The sequence below is a fragment of the Neophocaena asiaeorientalis genome, unplaced genomic scaffold, assembly GCF_003031525.2.
Source record: "Neophocaena asiaeorientalis asiaeorientalis breed wild unplaced genomic scaffold, Neophocaena_asiaeorientalis_V1.1 scaffold781, whole genome shotgun sequence".
NCBI lineage: Eukaryota > Metazoa > Chordata > Mammalia > Artiodactyla > Phocoenidae > Neophocaena > Neophocaena asiaeorientalis.
In genome coordinates, this window is record NW_020172994.1 from 65,298 (window position 1) to 78,229 (window position 12,932).

The following is a 12,932-nucleotide window of genomic DNA, read 5'->3' on the forward strand; positions in this document are numbered from 1 at the left end:
ACAGTGGAATTCACTCAGTGCAGCAAGATGCTGACACTGGGCAGCCAGACAGAGCTGGGATCAAAGGAAGAGCAGACTCCAGCCTCCACTGAATGCTCATTCTCAATCATGTCCACTGGGCAGAAGGGCAGGTGCACTGGCAACCCTTTTGCAATCACTCTCTATCTGTGCGTGCTTTCTTGCTCCCTCTTCCTCTCTGAGTGGGGAAGTGTCTTCTCTGGCTCTCTCTCTGGCTCTCTGACTCTCATCCTCTCTCTCTGTGAGAATAAAGCTTGCCTTTTTTAATCTCTTTCTTTCTAGAGAGGACAGGGGAAGGAAACCGAACAAAAAGAACAATATAGTTGGACGTGATTGTGTGGTTAACTCATAACTCTACATCTGGCAGAAGAGGGTCTCTGAAAGCACTCACAGACTATGCGTTATATATGTTATGACTAAAATGTAAAATCAAGAATAAAATTGACTGGTTTGAGGGCTGAAACTCATATTTGGATATAAACATCTGAAAATTAGCCAAGGAAATGACAAAACACATGAGAGTAACGTGGTTAAGATCCTCACATCTAACACACTTGTGTGCGCTGTAATTTCAGGGCAAACTCTCAGAAACCAGAGTCCCTTCTTTCTAACCACATCCAAGCATGTGAATGTGCACATCCAAAAAGAGACGTCATGGCCAACGCAATCAACATGTGAGCCCCCTGAGGAAGCCTAAGCAATCATGCCCAAGACTGCCTGGGCTCAGAGAATGACACGTTGCCTTCTCTTCGCCGTGTTTTTATAAGACTTCACTTTTGAAGCCAAACATCCTTTTAAACTATATTGATCTTAGACACCCATCTAATATGCACTGAATTATGACCTCCCCGCAAGTGATATGTTAAAGTCCTAAGCCCCAGGACCTCAGACCATGATCTTATTTGGAGGTAGGATCTTTACAGAAACAACCAAGTTAAAATGAATTCATTACAGTGGGCCCTGATGCAATATGACTGGTAACCTTATAAAACAGGGAAGTTTGAACACAGAGACAGACAGACATCAAGGGGAGACAACATGAACACACACAGGACTGGAGTGACGTGTCCACAAGCTAAGGGACACGTGCGACACCGCAAGCCTGGCAGGGGCATGGAACACGCCTTCTCAAAGCCTTCAGAGGGAACACAGCCCCGCTGATCAGACTTCTAGTCTCCGGAACTGTGAGACAACACACTTCTGTTGTTTAAGTCACCCGGTTCTTGGTCCTTTGTTACAGCATCCCCTCCAAAAGTAACAGACCATCCATAAGCACTCTGATTGAAACAGTTTTTAACGTTTCACATGGGAAAGAAGGTCAGTGATTTCAGGAGGAAATGAGGGGCGCACAGAAGTTGCTTCATCGGTTTTTTGAAGCATCGGAAGCCGTCTGCGCACCTGTTCACCAGCTCTCTCGGTGGGCGTGGCCTGCATCTCCATCTGAAGGCAGACAGGTGGGCAGCAACAGCTCACAGCCTCTGCCCTCACCTGCCTGACTCCCCGGGGACTTGCACAGCCAAGAGTAAGCAACTAATTCTCAATGAATGTGGCATGTCCATCCACACTACCTGGGAATACTTTCCAAAGTCCAGCAACTCATTTCCCCAGGTCTTCCCTTTTCTTGTTTTTGTTTTTTTTTTTTAAGCGGTACACGGGCCTCTCACTGCTGTGGGCTCTCCCGTTGCGGAGCACAGGCTCCGGACGCACAGGCTCAGCAGCCATGGCTCAGGGGCATGTGGGATCTTCCCGGATCTTCCCGGACCGGGGCACGAACCCATGTCCCCTGCATCGGCAGGCGGACTCTCAACCACTGCACCACCAGGGAAGCCCGGTCTTCCCTTTTCTTGTTTTTGTTTTTTTTTTTAAGCGGTCCACGGGCCTCTCACTGCTGTGGGCTCTCCCGTTGCGGAGCACAGGCTCCGGACGCACAGGCTCAGCAGCCATGGCTCAGGGGCCCAGCCGCTCCGCGGCATGTGGGATCTTCCCGGACCGGGGCACGAACCCATGTCCCCTGCATCGGCAGGCGGACTCTCAACCACTGCACCACCAGGGAAGCCCGGTCTTCCCTTTTCTTGTTTTTGTTTTTTTTTTTAAGCGGTCCACGGGCCTCTCACTGCTGTGGGCTCTCCCGTTGCGGAGCACAGGCTCCGGACGCACAGGCTCAGCAGCCATGGCTCAGGGGCCCAGCCGCTCCGCGGCATGTGGGATCTTCCCGGACCGGGGCACGAACCCATGTCCCCTGCATCGGCAGGCGGACTCTCAACCACTGCACCACCAGGGAAGCCCGGTCTTCCCTTTTCTCATTGAGAGGTACCACACAGAAGCTTACACAACATTTGTACTTAGCAATGACCTGATGGGGTGATACACATCCGTGTGGACTGAACTCAAGCACATGCTCTGATGCATCTTTACTACAGGTGCACCAGTAGCCCAAGTACCGGCGACCAGTGGTTTTGTTTCCATATTAAGTAAAACCTGATTGGGAAATCTTTAATATGTCAGTTCATTCAGCAGTTATTAAGTACCTGCTATGATTTAGATTAGGGGTCGGCCATTTTTTCTTGTGAAGGACCTGACAGTAGGTGTTTTAGGCCCCGAGGCAACTCCTCAACAGTGTCCAGTGCTGGGTAGTGAAAGCAGCCACAGACAGTGCACAGGAACGGCAGCCGGGTCCAACAATGTGGCAGGTTTGGCACGAGGGCCATAGTCTGCCACCCTGACTTAGATGATGGGGTAGAGGCTCCATCTAGCCTGAGAGACAGGCACCAACAAGGTGTCCCTGACGAGCATCTCCAACAAGAGAAGGGTGGCCATACCTGAATCCTAAACGTGTAATTTCAGCAAGAAAATTGGAAGTCAATAAAAAGAGAAAAAAAGAAAGAAAGAAAAAAAAGCATACAAAGGAGAGGAAAAAAAGATGAACCAAAAAGAAAAAATGCATCACAGATGGGAGGGGGTCACAAGACACCATTCAATGTCACAGTGACACATCCTACACACTTCAGATATGATTTTTAAAATCCCGGTGAAAAGCCAAATGATCTAAGAATAGGTCCTTAAACCCTCTCCCTGGAGGGAAAGACAGGGTGTTAAATTCCCCCTCACTGTGGGCTCCAGCAGCCGTGCAATATCGCAGTTACGACGTGACCGCGATGTCCTGGTTGGCGCAGTAATGAAGGTCACGGGAGGGACCCACGGCCCGAGCACCCGCACCCATGGATGCCGATTTCACAAGCCCACGTGTGACTTACTGTCCCAACTCTCGTATTAAACATTTTCAATATATTTCAGCAGTTTGATAAACCCTGTTAAAATTAAATTCCAACTACAACGCACTCATCCACACCTTAGGGGGCAAAGGTTACACTAACATGATCTCTCTTTACAGCCCATGTCCTAAAAAGAGGACATCTTCCAGCCTCCATGTACAAAAGTAGTAATCCCAAAGCACAGGGGTATGGGGGGGTCTCCTTAACTTACACACGCACACACACACACAAGCTTAGGTAAGACAGTGTGGTGCTACATTCCCCAGCTCAGAGCATCTAACTGACTGCAACCCCAGAAAGAAGATCACCTCTAATCTGCTAGCGGAGAGCCTCACAGAGAGGGCTCAACTAAGCACATTTCATACCTATGTACCCTCATTCATCAAAATTAATATCGCCAGCATTTATTGTTTGTGGATTTTTTGATGATAGACATTCTGACTGGTGTGAGGTGATATCTCATTGTACTTTTGACTTGCATTTCTTTAATAATTAGCAATACTGAACCACTTTTCATGTGCATCTTGGCCATCTGTATGTCTTCATTGGAGAAATGTCTAAGACACTGCTACTTTTTTGACTGAGTAATATTCCATTGTATATATGTGCCGCATCTTCTTTATCCATTCATCTGTCGATGGACACTTAGGTTGCTTCCATGTCCTGGTGATTGTAAATAGTGCTGCAATGAACACTGTGATACATGACTCTTTTGGAATTATGGTTTTCTCAGGGTATATGCCCAGTAGTGGGATTGCTGGGTCGTATCGTAATGGAATAAAGACGCAGACGTAGAGAATGGACTTGAGGACATGGGGAGGGGGAAGTGTAAGCTGGGACGAAGTGAGAGAGTGGCATGGACATATATACACTACCAAACGTAAAACAGATAGCTAGTGGGAAGCAGCCGCATAGCACAGGGAGATCAGCTCGGTGCTTTGTGACCACCTAGAAGGATGGGATAGGGAGGGTGGGATAGGGAGGGTGGGAGGGAGACGCAAGAGGGAGGAGAGATGGGGATATATGTATATGTGTAGCTGATTCACTTTGTTACAAAGCAGAAACTAACACACCATTGTAAAGCAATTATACTCCAATAAAAACATTTTTTAAAAAAGGCTGCTATTTTTAAATGGATAATCAACAAGGACCTACTGTATAGCACAGGGAACTCTGCTCAATATTCTGTAGCAACCTAACTGGGGAAAGAATTTGCAAAAGAATAGATACATGCATATGAATAACTGAATCACTTTTTTGTACACCTGAAACTAACACAACATTGTTAATCAACTATACTCCAATATAAAGTTTTAAAAAATTAATATCACATTGCATGATCTGGGACCCAAGGAAAAGAGACCACCCAAGTAGCTCAAGTGCTTGAGATAAAACACTCATCTGGTTGTCATAACCTCTGTTTAGTGACCTGATTAAAACAAGCACCAAAATATTCAAGACCTTCAGCTTTCATTAGATTTTAAGACTGTTTTTTGAGTAATCTGTTATTTTCCTGAGGTCAATAGACCAAGTGTTTATTCACTAAGCAAATACGACAGATCTTTAGATACTGAATATACACAGTATGTAGATACTTAGATAAATATCTAATGCATGAAACAGAATACACGGGAATACACGCAGCTGTCCCCACTGTGGTCGGCTGAACGTGGCCTGGATCCCCCAGGTAATGAGCAGCCCCCGCAGAAGTCACCTGAACCTACAGACCATCAAACTCGAAGAGGCAGTGGTGGGACAGGAGATCTAAAATGCGACACAACAATGATAACCCAGGGCTTTGGAAATTGAAAACATTTCAGCTCCCCATAGGCCTCAAGCTGGTCCCCAATCAGCAAAACTGGAAAAACAGATTCCCTTCCGCGTACGCTGCCAGGCCTTGTTTGGTTTCATGGAGGCTAAGCCGCAATCATGTGCCCCTGCATGGGTCTGGCAGGCGCACACAGGCCTAACGGAGGAAGGCACTTCCCTCACCTGTCCAGGTCCCAACCTCCAAACGCATGACCAGGAGCCCAGGCCTGGCACCTCTGTCCCCACTCAGCCTCTCTCTGAGACTCACTGGGAGGGGCAAACACACAGAGTGACTTCTGTGAACAAAGATCGTTCTTTTCCAACATTCCAAACACTCAAGTTTTCCAACATTCCAAATCCTGAGGTTAAACATCCATGTGGTCAACTTGTCAAAAGTACCCGCTTGGCCTTACTCCGCTGCCCTCCAAGCATCAGCCATCCGTTTCCCTCTAAATTTGGTACAAAAGCACAGTCACGTATGGCCTGGAAAGGTAAATGATGTCAAGGCAAGTGGACTGATCAGGGGAATGAATGTGAGAAGCCAAGGGTCGTGTGGAGAGAACATTCTCCAGGTCACTCCAGCAGCGCCAGGGGTCATGGGGTGCGCAAGAGTCTTGTTTCCTATTTGTGTGCCAGTGAGGACCTGACCCCGCTTTCCTGCCAGCTCCTGCCCCAGTAACCGGTATCCACAGCGTAACAGGAATTGCCAAAGTGGAGAACAAATCCTGCTTCTCTGACATCGCGGGACATTGGGCTGGGATGAGGCTGGGAATAACCGGGCACCTGCACTCAAACATCACTGTGAGAGACCTAAAAATTCACAAAGCTATCACTTATTAAAAAAAAAAACAACCCTCAGCTATCACAACCACAGTGACTGGCTCTGCTGGCTTCACCTATGCCACTTTGTGCGTCTCCTCCTGCCCCACTGCCCACACCCAGAATCCAACTCAAAACCCATGCCAAGGGGCTATCACAACCTCCATGTCAGTTAGTAGACCAAGGGGCTGCCTTTCCCCCAGGTGCTTCAGGCTTACTTAGAATGAAGGAATTAACGTTGATGTTAAGAGGCGGATACCAAACATACAGAAAGAAAAAGTAAATAAGGAGGTATGAATAGTTTGACACAGATAATCGTAGATAATGCTACTCACGATAGCTTCTACGGCATTTACACCAGGTAGGTAACAGTCAGAAATGCTGCTTTTAGAAAGAAATTAGAAATGGGTTACCTAAAAGTGCATAGTTTGAAAATGAGACTCTTATGCAGTCGAAAGCTAATTATACTGATCATACACAAATTGTCGGTTGCATTACAGCTCTAGAAAAGAAACCTAGCAAGCTATACCGTCATAGAAATACTGATAATATTTACATCGGTTCAAATACAAGGAGTCAATTACATTTCTAATCGTAATTTTTTTCTAATGCATTGTGTGTCTGTTGATTTCCCATTAAATTCAAACGGGAAATGGAGCCCTGGGGCCGAAGACAACTCAGCCAAGAACAAAGGAGGCAGGTGCAGAAGAGGGGCACCCAGGTCACTGGCCAAAGAACTTTCATCCCCAGAAGTTCTCCTGCACTGGAGGCTCCAATTTTGACACTGTGAATAAAAGGATTACTGCTCCGTCTTGATCCCCAATTCCCTATTCAACTGCATTTGCCTCTAGTTCTAGCTCAAGTTCTGTGGCCCACGCCTTTCTTATTAAGAAGGTAATTGGTAACACACCTAGGCAATTGAAAGCCACAGAAAGTTAAGAGTGCGTGACATTAGTAAATGAAACTCTCCCTAAAGGAAGCAGAGCTGGAAGAGCACTGAAAACAGGAAGTGGTACGGGGAGAACCCTGGGAATGGGTCCAGATCATCTTGCTTTGGAACCAAAGAAATAGGGGAGTTGTAAGAAATTATCCCCTAATTACTAAGGAGCTGTTAACAGATGAAGTCAAGCTATATTTGCTGATGTGGAAACACATCCAAGATACACTGGCAGAACAGTATGTATAGCAGGAAACCATTTGTGTATGGGGGTGTGTTTAAAATGCTCATGTACGTGCAGAAATTTCTGGAAGAATGCTGCCAAAAAAAAAAAAAAAGATAATTGTGTTTTCTCTCCAGGGGAGGATAGGGGTGTGGTATTTGGGGCATTTTGTGTTATTTTCCACTTTATACACTTCTCTTTCTTTTCCCATAAGTATACACTACTTTTACAATTTGAAAAAAGAAAAAAAAAACACCTCAGGCTTTTAAGAAACAGAGAGATTTTGAGAGCAGGGCAGATGCAACATTTTTAAGAGATGTTCTGTTGAATAAGAAGGAAAGAAAGAAAACCACGGCTAACAATCCCCTCACAGGCACCAGGAGTCACTGACAACAAAAACACCTCCAGTGAGACAGGCACAGCTTTGGTTTTTGCAGAAGACCCTACAAGCGGTGCTTCCAAATATCTGACGGATTGAGTGAAAGCCACAACATTCCATTTCCAGAATTGGGAGCCTTTTCAATTTGTCAGGTGATTTCTAGTTACGACGGAAGCTGCGCTGCCAGCAACAAGCCTTGAGGCGACGCCCTGATGTGAAGGAGGCGGGGCCAGGCTGAGGGCAGCGCACGAACTCGCCCGAGGCTGCCCCCCCCCCCCCCGGGGCCCCGCGAACACACGGCTCCAAACGGCGGAGGACCCAGGCCCCCAGGAGTGAAGGCTCGTGGATTACGAGCACAGGTTCCTCCCTCGTGGTAGCCGCTCGCAGCCACGTGGCCTGTGCTCAGGAAAGGCCCGCGGTCACAGCATCTCGTGCGGCAGAAGTCAGCCCGCTTTCGCTGAGGTCAGCTCTGGGCTACCCCTGTGGGTGGGAGGCTGGGCGCCCGCTGAGGGCTCATCCTGGGGCCACACAGGGGACATCTGAGTCCCCGCTGCTTCTTTTCCCGACACGGAAAGGGTTCCTAGCCTTCCTGACCGTCCCGAGTGACCTCAGGGGTAAAGTGAGGGCAGTAACTGGACAGAGTGGTTAGTTAAAAGGACTCAGGGAACTACGAAAGCCCTCAGGACAGAACCTGGTGCCCAGTCTCATCAGTCAAGTCCACTAAACTGTTCGTTCCTTGAGATCAGACAGCTAGCATGTAGGAAATACTCAATATATTTGTTTTAACTCTGATTTTTTTCTATTAATTCAGTTGTAAAGGATGACGGAAAGAGAGAAACGAACACACCAGACCTCGTCCTGGGCTTTTATAAACATGATGTGACATTGTCCCACAAGCTGTGTGGGCATTAGAGCACACACATCAGTGGACAAAGTCGGGGAAAGGTTCTGGAACCCCCAAGGTCACAGAGGTGATGGCCTAGGCAAACAGAACCCTCAAGCCACAGCACATGCCATGGTAGGCGTTCGGTCTAATGAGGATGAAGATGCTGTCTTTTTATTCCCTTTTTCTTAAGGATTTATTATTTATTTATTTATTTTTGGCTGCGTTGGGTCTTAGTTGTGGCACTCGGGATCTTTTGTCGCAGCGCATAGGCTCTTCGTTGCGGTGCGCGGGCTTCTCTCTAGTTGTGGCACACGGGCTTAGGTGCTCCACGGCATGTGGGATCTTAGTTCCCTGACCAGGGATGGAACCCGAGTCCCCTGCACTGTAAGGCAGATTCTTCACCACCGGACCACCAGGGAAGTCCCAGGATGCTGTCTCCATGTATTGTTCTTTAAAAAAAAAAAAAAAAAAAGCCAAAAACTCTACCGGTTATACTTACTTTGCCCGAAGGATACACACAAGCTTTTGCGTGTGTTGAGGCTTGGTCAGTTTCAGCCAAAACAACAGTTGGCCGCAGCCCCCTGGACACCCAAATTCAGGCGTGGCGCTGCCCTGCCCCCACCGAGCCCGGCAGCTCCACGCTCTCAGCCAGGCGGCCGGAGTCCCTCCAGGCCTCTGTCACCCAGGCCGTCCACATGGCCGCAGGAGCCCACCTCCTCCATTAGGCCCGCGGCCAGCACCTGGTTCTCCTCTGGGGCGGGGCCAGGCCTCTGACTCCGGTTCATTGCTGGCACCTCACCCGATCTCACACCCGCGGGTGAGAGGCTTTGGACGCCTCAGATAAATAACGGAGACAGTGACCGCGCAAGCACTTCTGCAGGGCTGGAGAAGGAAAAACAAAAGCCAAATTGCACCTCGAGTCAAGGCAACAGTGATGCTTAAGATAGCACGCAGTTCCCGTCAGCCAGATGTTGTCAACCAGTTAACAGAATCAACTGATTTACTTCACGATGGGCTATGTCCCTGCGTTAATTTGCCTGCGAGCTCGCGGGGAGGACCAGCGCGGAAAGAGCCGGTGGGCGCGGCGGTGCACTGCCGTGATGGCCACGCAGAAAGGCCTGGATGCAGGAGCATCTGAACACAGCTTGGAAAAAGTATGTTAACAAGAAAACTGAGCCGGGGGGAGGAATGGCACAGTTGCTCATATTATAAAAAGCTATTAGACAAATGTTGGCTACGACCTATCACATTCAAAACTCTGTTAGGCACAAAGAACGTTGAAAAGAAGGCATGAGAGCTAAAGAAAAGAACTTAAAATCAAGATAATATTCTAAGACGTGAGTCACACAAACAGCATAGAAATACATCTAATACTATAATTACACCCCTGTGCAAGGACTTAATAGTTAAATGGTCCAGTTTCCAGAAATCAACAAGTAAAATAAGTCTGTTAGCAAGGACTCCATCAGGTGCTATGAGCGTAGTTTCCTGCAAGATGGATAAAGTAATCCATATGCCTTTATTTGCAAGTAATTTCCACATTCTTTTGACAAACAAGGATGAATGCAGAGAGCAAGCCTCCTCCCAACTAACTCTTATTTTTACGCCTCATAAGTATTCAAGGGATAAGAGGAGCTTGCTCCCCGGGTTTGCCACAAAAGCCCCACAATGAGCCGCCCGGTAACGTCAGCACTCGCCCCATCCACAAGTGTGAGCTTTAATTACAAGTGATCAGTGTCTCAGGCTCGCCCTGGAGACCAGTGCCCGGGACCCTGAGAACTTCCCGGATCGTGTATTTGAATTCACGACAATGCTCTGTCGCTGGGGGTTTCTGCCTTCAGTAATAATGTGCTTTGTTCTCGCAAGTGCCCCTCGCACCTGCCAACTGAAAAGAAAGCCCGGAGACTTTGCTGGACGCTGTGCGGTCGTGCTGCCCTCTAGTGGACGCCGCCGGCACAGCAGGTCTAAAGTTGGAGGTCAGGCAGGCAGGGAAAGCTTGTGAAATGAGCGAGAACTGGATGGATAAAGGAAAAAGAAAGAAAAAAAAAAAAAAAACAGAAAACACAAGTTACCCCCAGAAAATATAAAGGGGTCTCTCCTAAAAACTTCAACGGCATTTGATGGGAATCAAGTAATCAAGACTGCAGGCATGAAATATAATCAAACCTCAGCAATGTACGGACATGCTGACACATTACTTAAAATTTTTCACACTAAAAAACTTAAGCCAAAATGTATCTGTATCCATATGCGTATGTATAGACAAAACACACATATACACATACAGACATCTACTGCACCCGCCACTCTTGTACTGAGAAAACAGTGACAAGTAAATTCCACAGAATACAAGGGCTGGGTGGGTCTAGCAGACAAAGTACACAGGAGGATAACGTGGACACCGTGGGGAGCAGGGAAGTGGAGAGTGGAGGGAACGAGGCCGTCTGAGTCTCCACTTAAAATGCAATCACTTACCAGGATCCGGAGCTGATAAAGCAATACTAATTGAAACTTAATAACGATTAAAAATCACCAGAAAATCACAAAGCCACCAATAAGGACCTGTCACGCTTTCTTTTTGCTACACATTAAAATCACACCAGAAATTAAATGTGTCCCTTAAAGTCATAACTAATAAGATCTCCTTTATAAAACTCAAGCTGGGGGGGTAGGGGGCGAGGAGCGGGCTAAGTAGGGAATCAAGCCACGTTTAGTAACACCCCCTACTGTATGTCAAACCTCACTGGAAACTGTTCTGTACCTCCAGCTAGCAAGAAACAGTCATATCTTCTAAGATACCTTACATATGCTATTATGACACCTATAATAATTTTCATGACAACATTCTAAAATAAAGTCTAACTATTTTCACATCACACTCAGACCCGTTTCCTCTGGAAAGCACCGCAGACACAGGCTCACTTTAGTTGCCAGCGGTAGAACTCAATCACAAACTGGCAGCGACCTCTGCTGGAAGGTCCAGGAATCACACCCTGAAAATTGGCAAAGTATTGACTTTCATTCCTGGGTATTTTGAAATAAAAATAGCACAAAACAGCTCAACTATTTAGTCTTAGAAAAGCCCCTTCAACCTGGTGTTACAAAGCACTTTAAAAGTTTAGCTTTTTAGAGGGTTTTCTTTGACTTGGAAATCAGTTATGAATTGAGTTCAATCACCCACAAACATCTTTGTCTTGTTAGTATGTATATGATTTACAGTTCTTCCTCCGGAGAAAATAAAATTCCTTCACAATTCTTAGAAGAGAAAAATATGAAATACGCCTGTGAGAGGTTATTTCAAAGAATATTTCTTACTATGCCTACGGTCCTCGTGCCATTCGCGTAATATCTAAGATTTTCTCTGGCTTCAAATGATGAGACAGGAAGGCGGATACATAAAGATGATACAAAACCTCTTGAAAAAGTGTGCCTGGTAAAATACAGTGTGTATTATGACCACTACTCTTTTTAAAATGCACAGGAAAATCCAGGGGGAAATATAACACGTGCTTTTAAACCAACAGGACTGGCGCAGCGTCTGGGGCAGCTCTCGCCGTCCACGCGTGGAGGGCGCAGCCTGAGAGCCAGATCGCAGCGTTAGGGACTAGCTCGCCGGTGAGTGGCTGGAGCCCCCGGTTCCTCCGCTGTGAACCCGGAAACAGCAGCGACCGAGCAGGGCTGTTACGAGAGCGCATGTAAGCACCTCGCCCAGCACACATCTCACACGCGACACACAGGAGACTTTATGTGAACACACACAGAGAGGACAGACCTCCTCTCCCCTGCCCCCTCCACGCCTTCCAAGGTTCCCCGTTCGGAACCACCCAGCAAAGGTCCACCCAGCCTCCGGGGCCAGCACTGCTCGGACCTCGCCTGGGACGGTCTAAGGAGCGGAGGGCTCCTGCTGCGCGACGCAGAAATGATGGCGCTTCGAGTTCTTCCTCAAGTTCTCCCGTGATGTATGACTTCCTTATCATGAGCACACTGTACTGTATAATTAAAACAACTCCCAACTTGAATCCTTCCTTGTGCCAAAACACATCCGAGGCCGGCGAGGAAACCACAGAGGCCAAAGCTGCAAAGCAATTAAATGCAGCGGCAGCCTTCCTGCCTGCGCGGAAAATCGAGGTCCTCCCCCGGCCAACTCGTGCAAAGGGGGCATCTGAGAGCATCCAAGCTCTGCCTTCCAATCCAATCTCTCACCAGACCAGTGTGGCCTTTACTGCCACCCTGAGCCCTGAACTTGCACGACCTGAGAGTCTCGGGGCCGCGGGCGATCGATCCTCGGAGCACACGCCCCCTAGAGACACTGGGGCGGAGGAAACAGACAGGAGGCCGCTAGCAGGGCCGCTCAGAACCCACCCCCATCCCATCCCCGTGCCCCAAGGCCAAGGACAGTGCTGGGCAAGCAGGACGCAGCTCCTCACCTGTGAGTCGGTCCCCTCGTCTGTTAAATGGCGCCAACAACCCACTGGCTGGGAGTGAGGCGCCTCAGAGCAACACGGGGCAGGTTCCTGCTCACTGACCCTTAACCCCGTGCTGTGTGATATTAAGTGTACAGACGCGGTGCGCTGAGAGCGGAAGGCGGG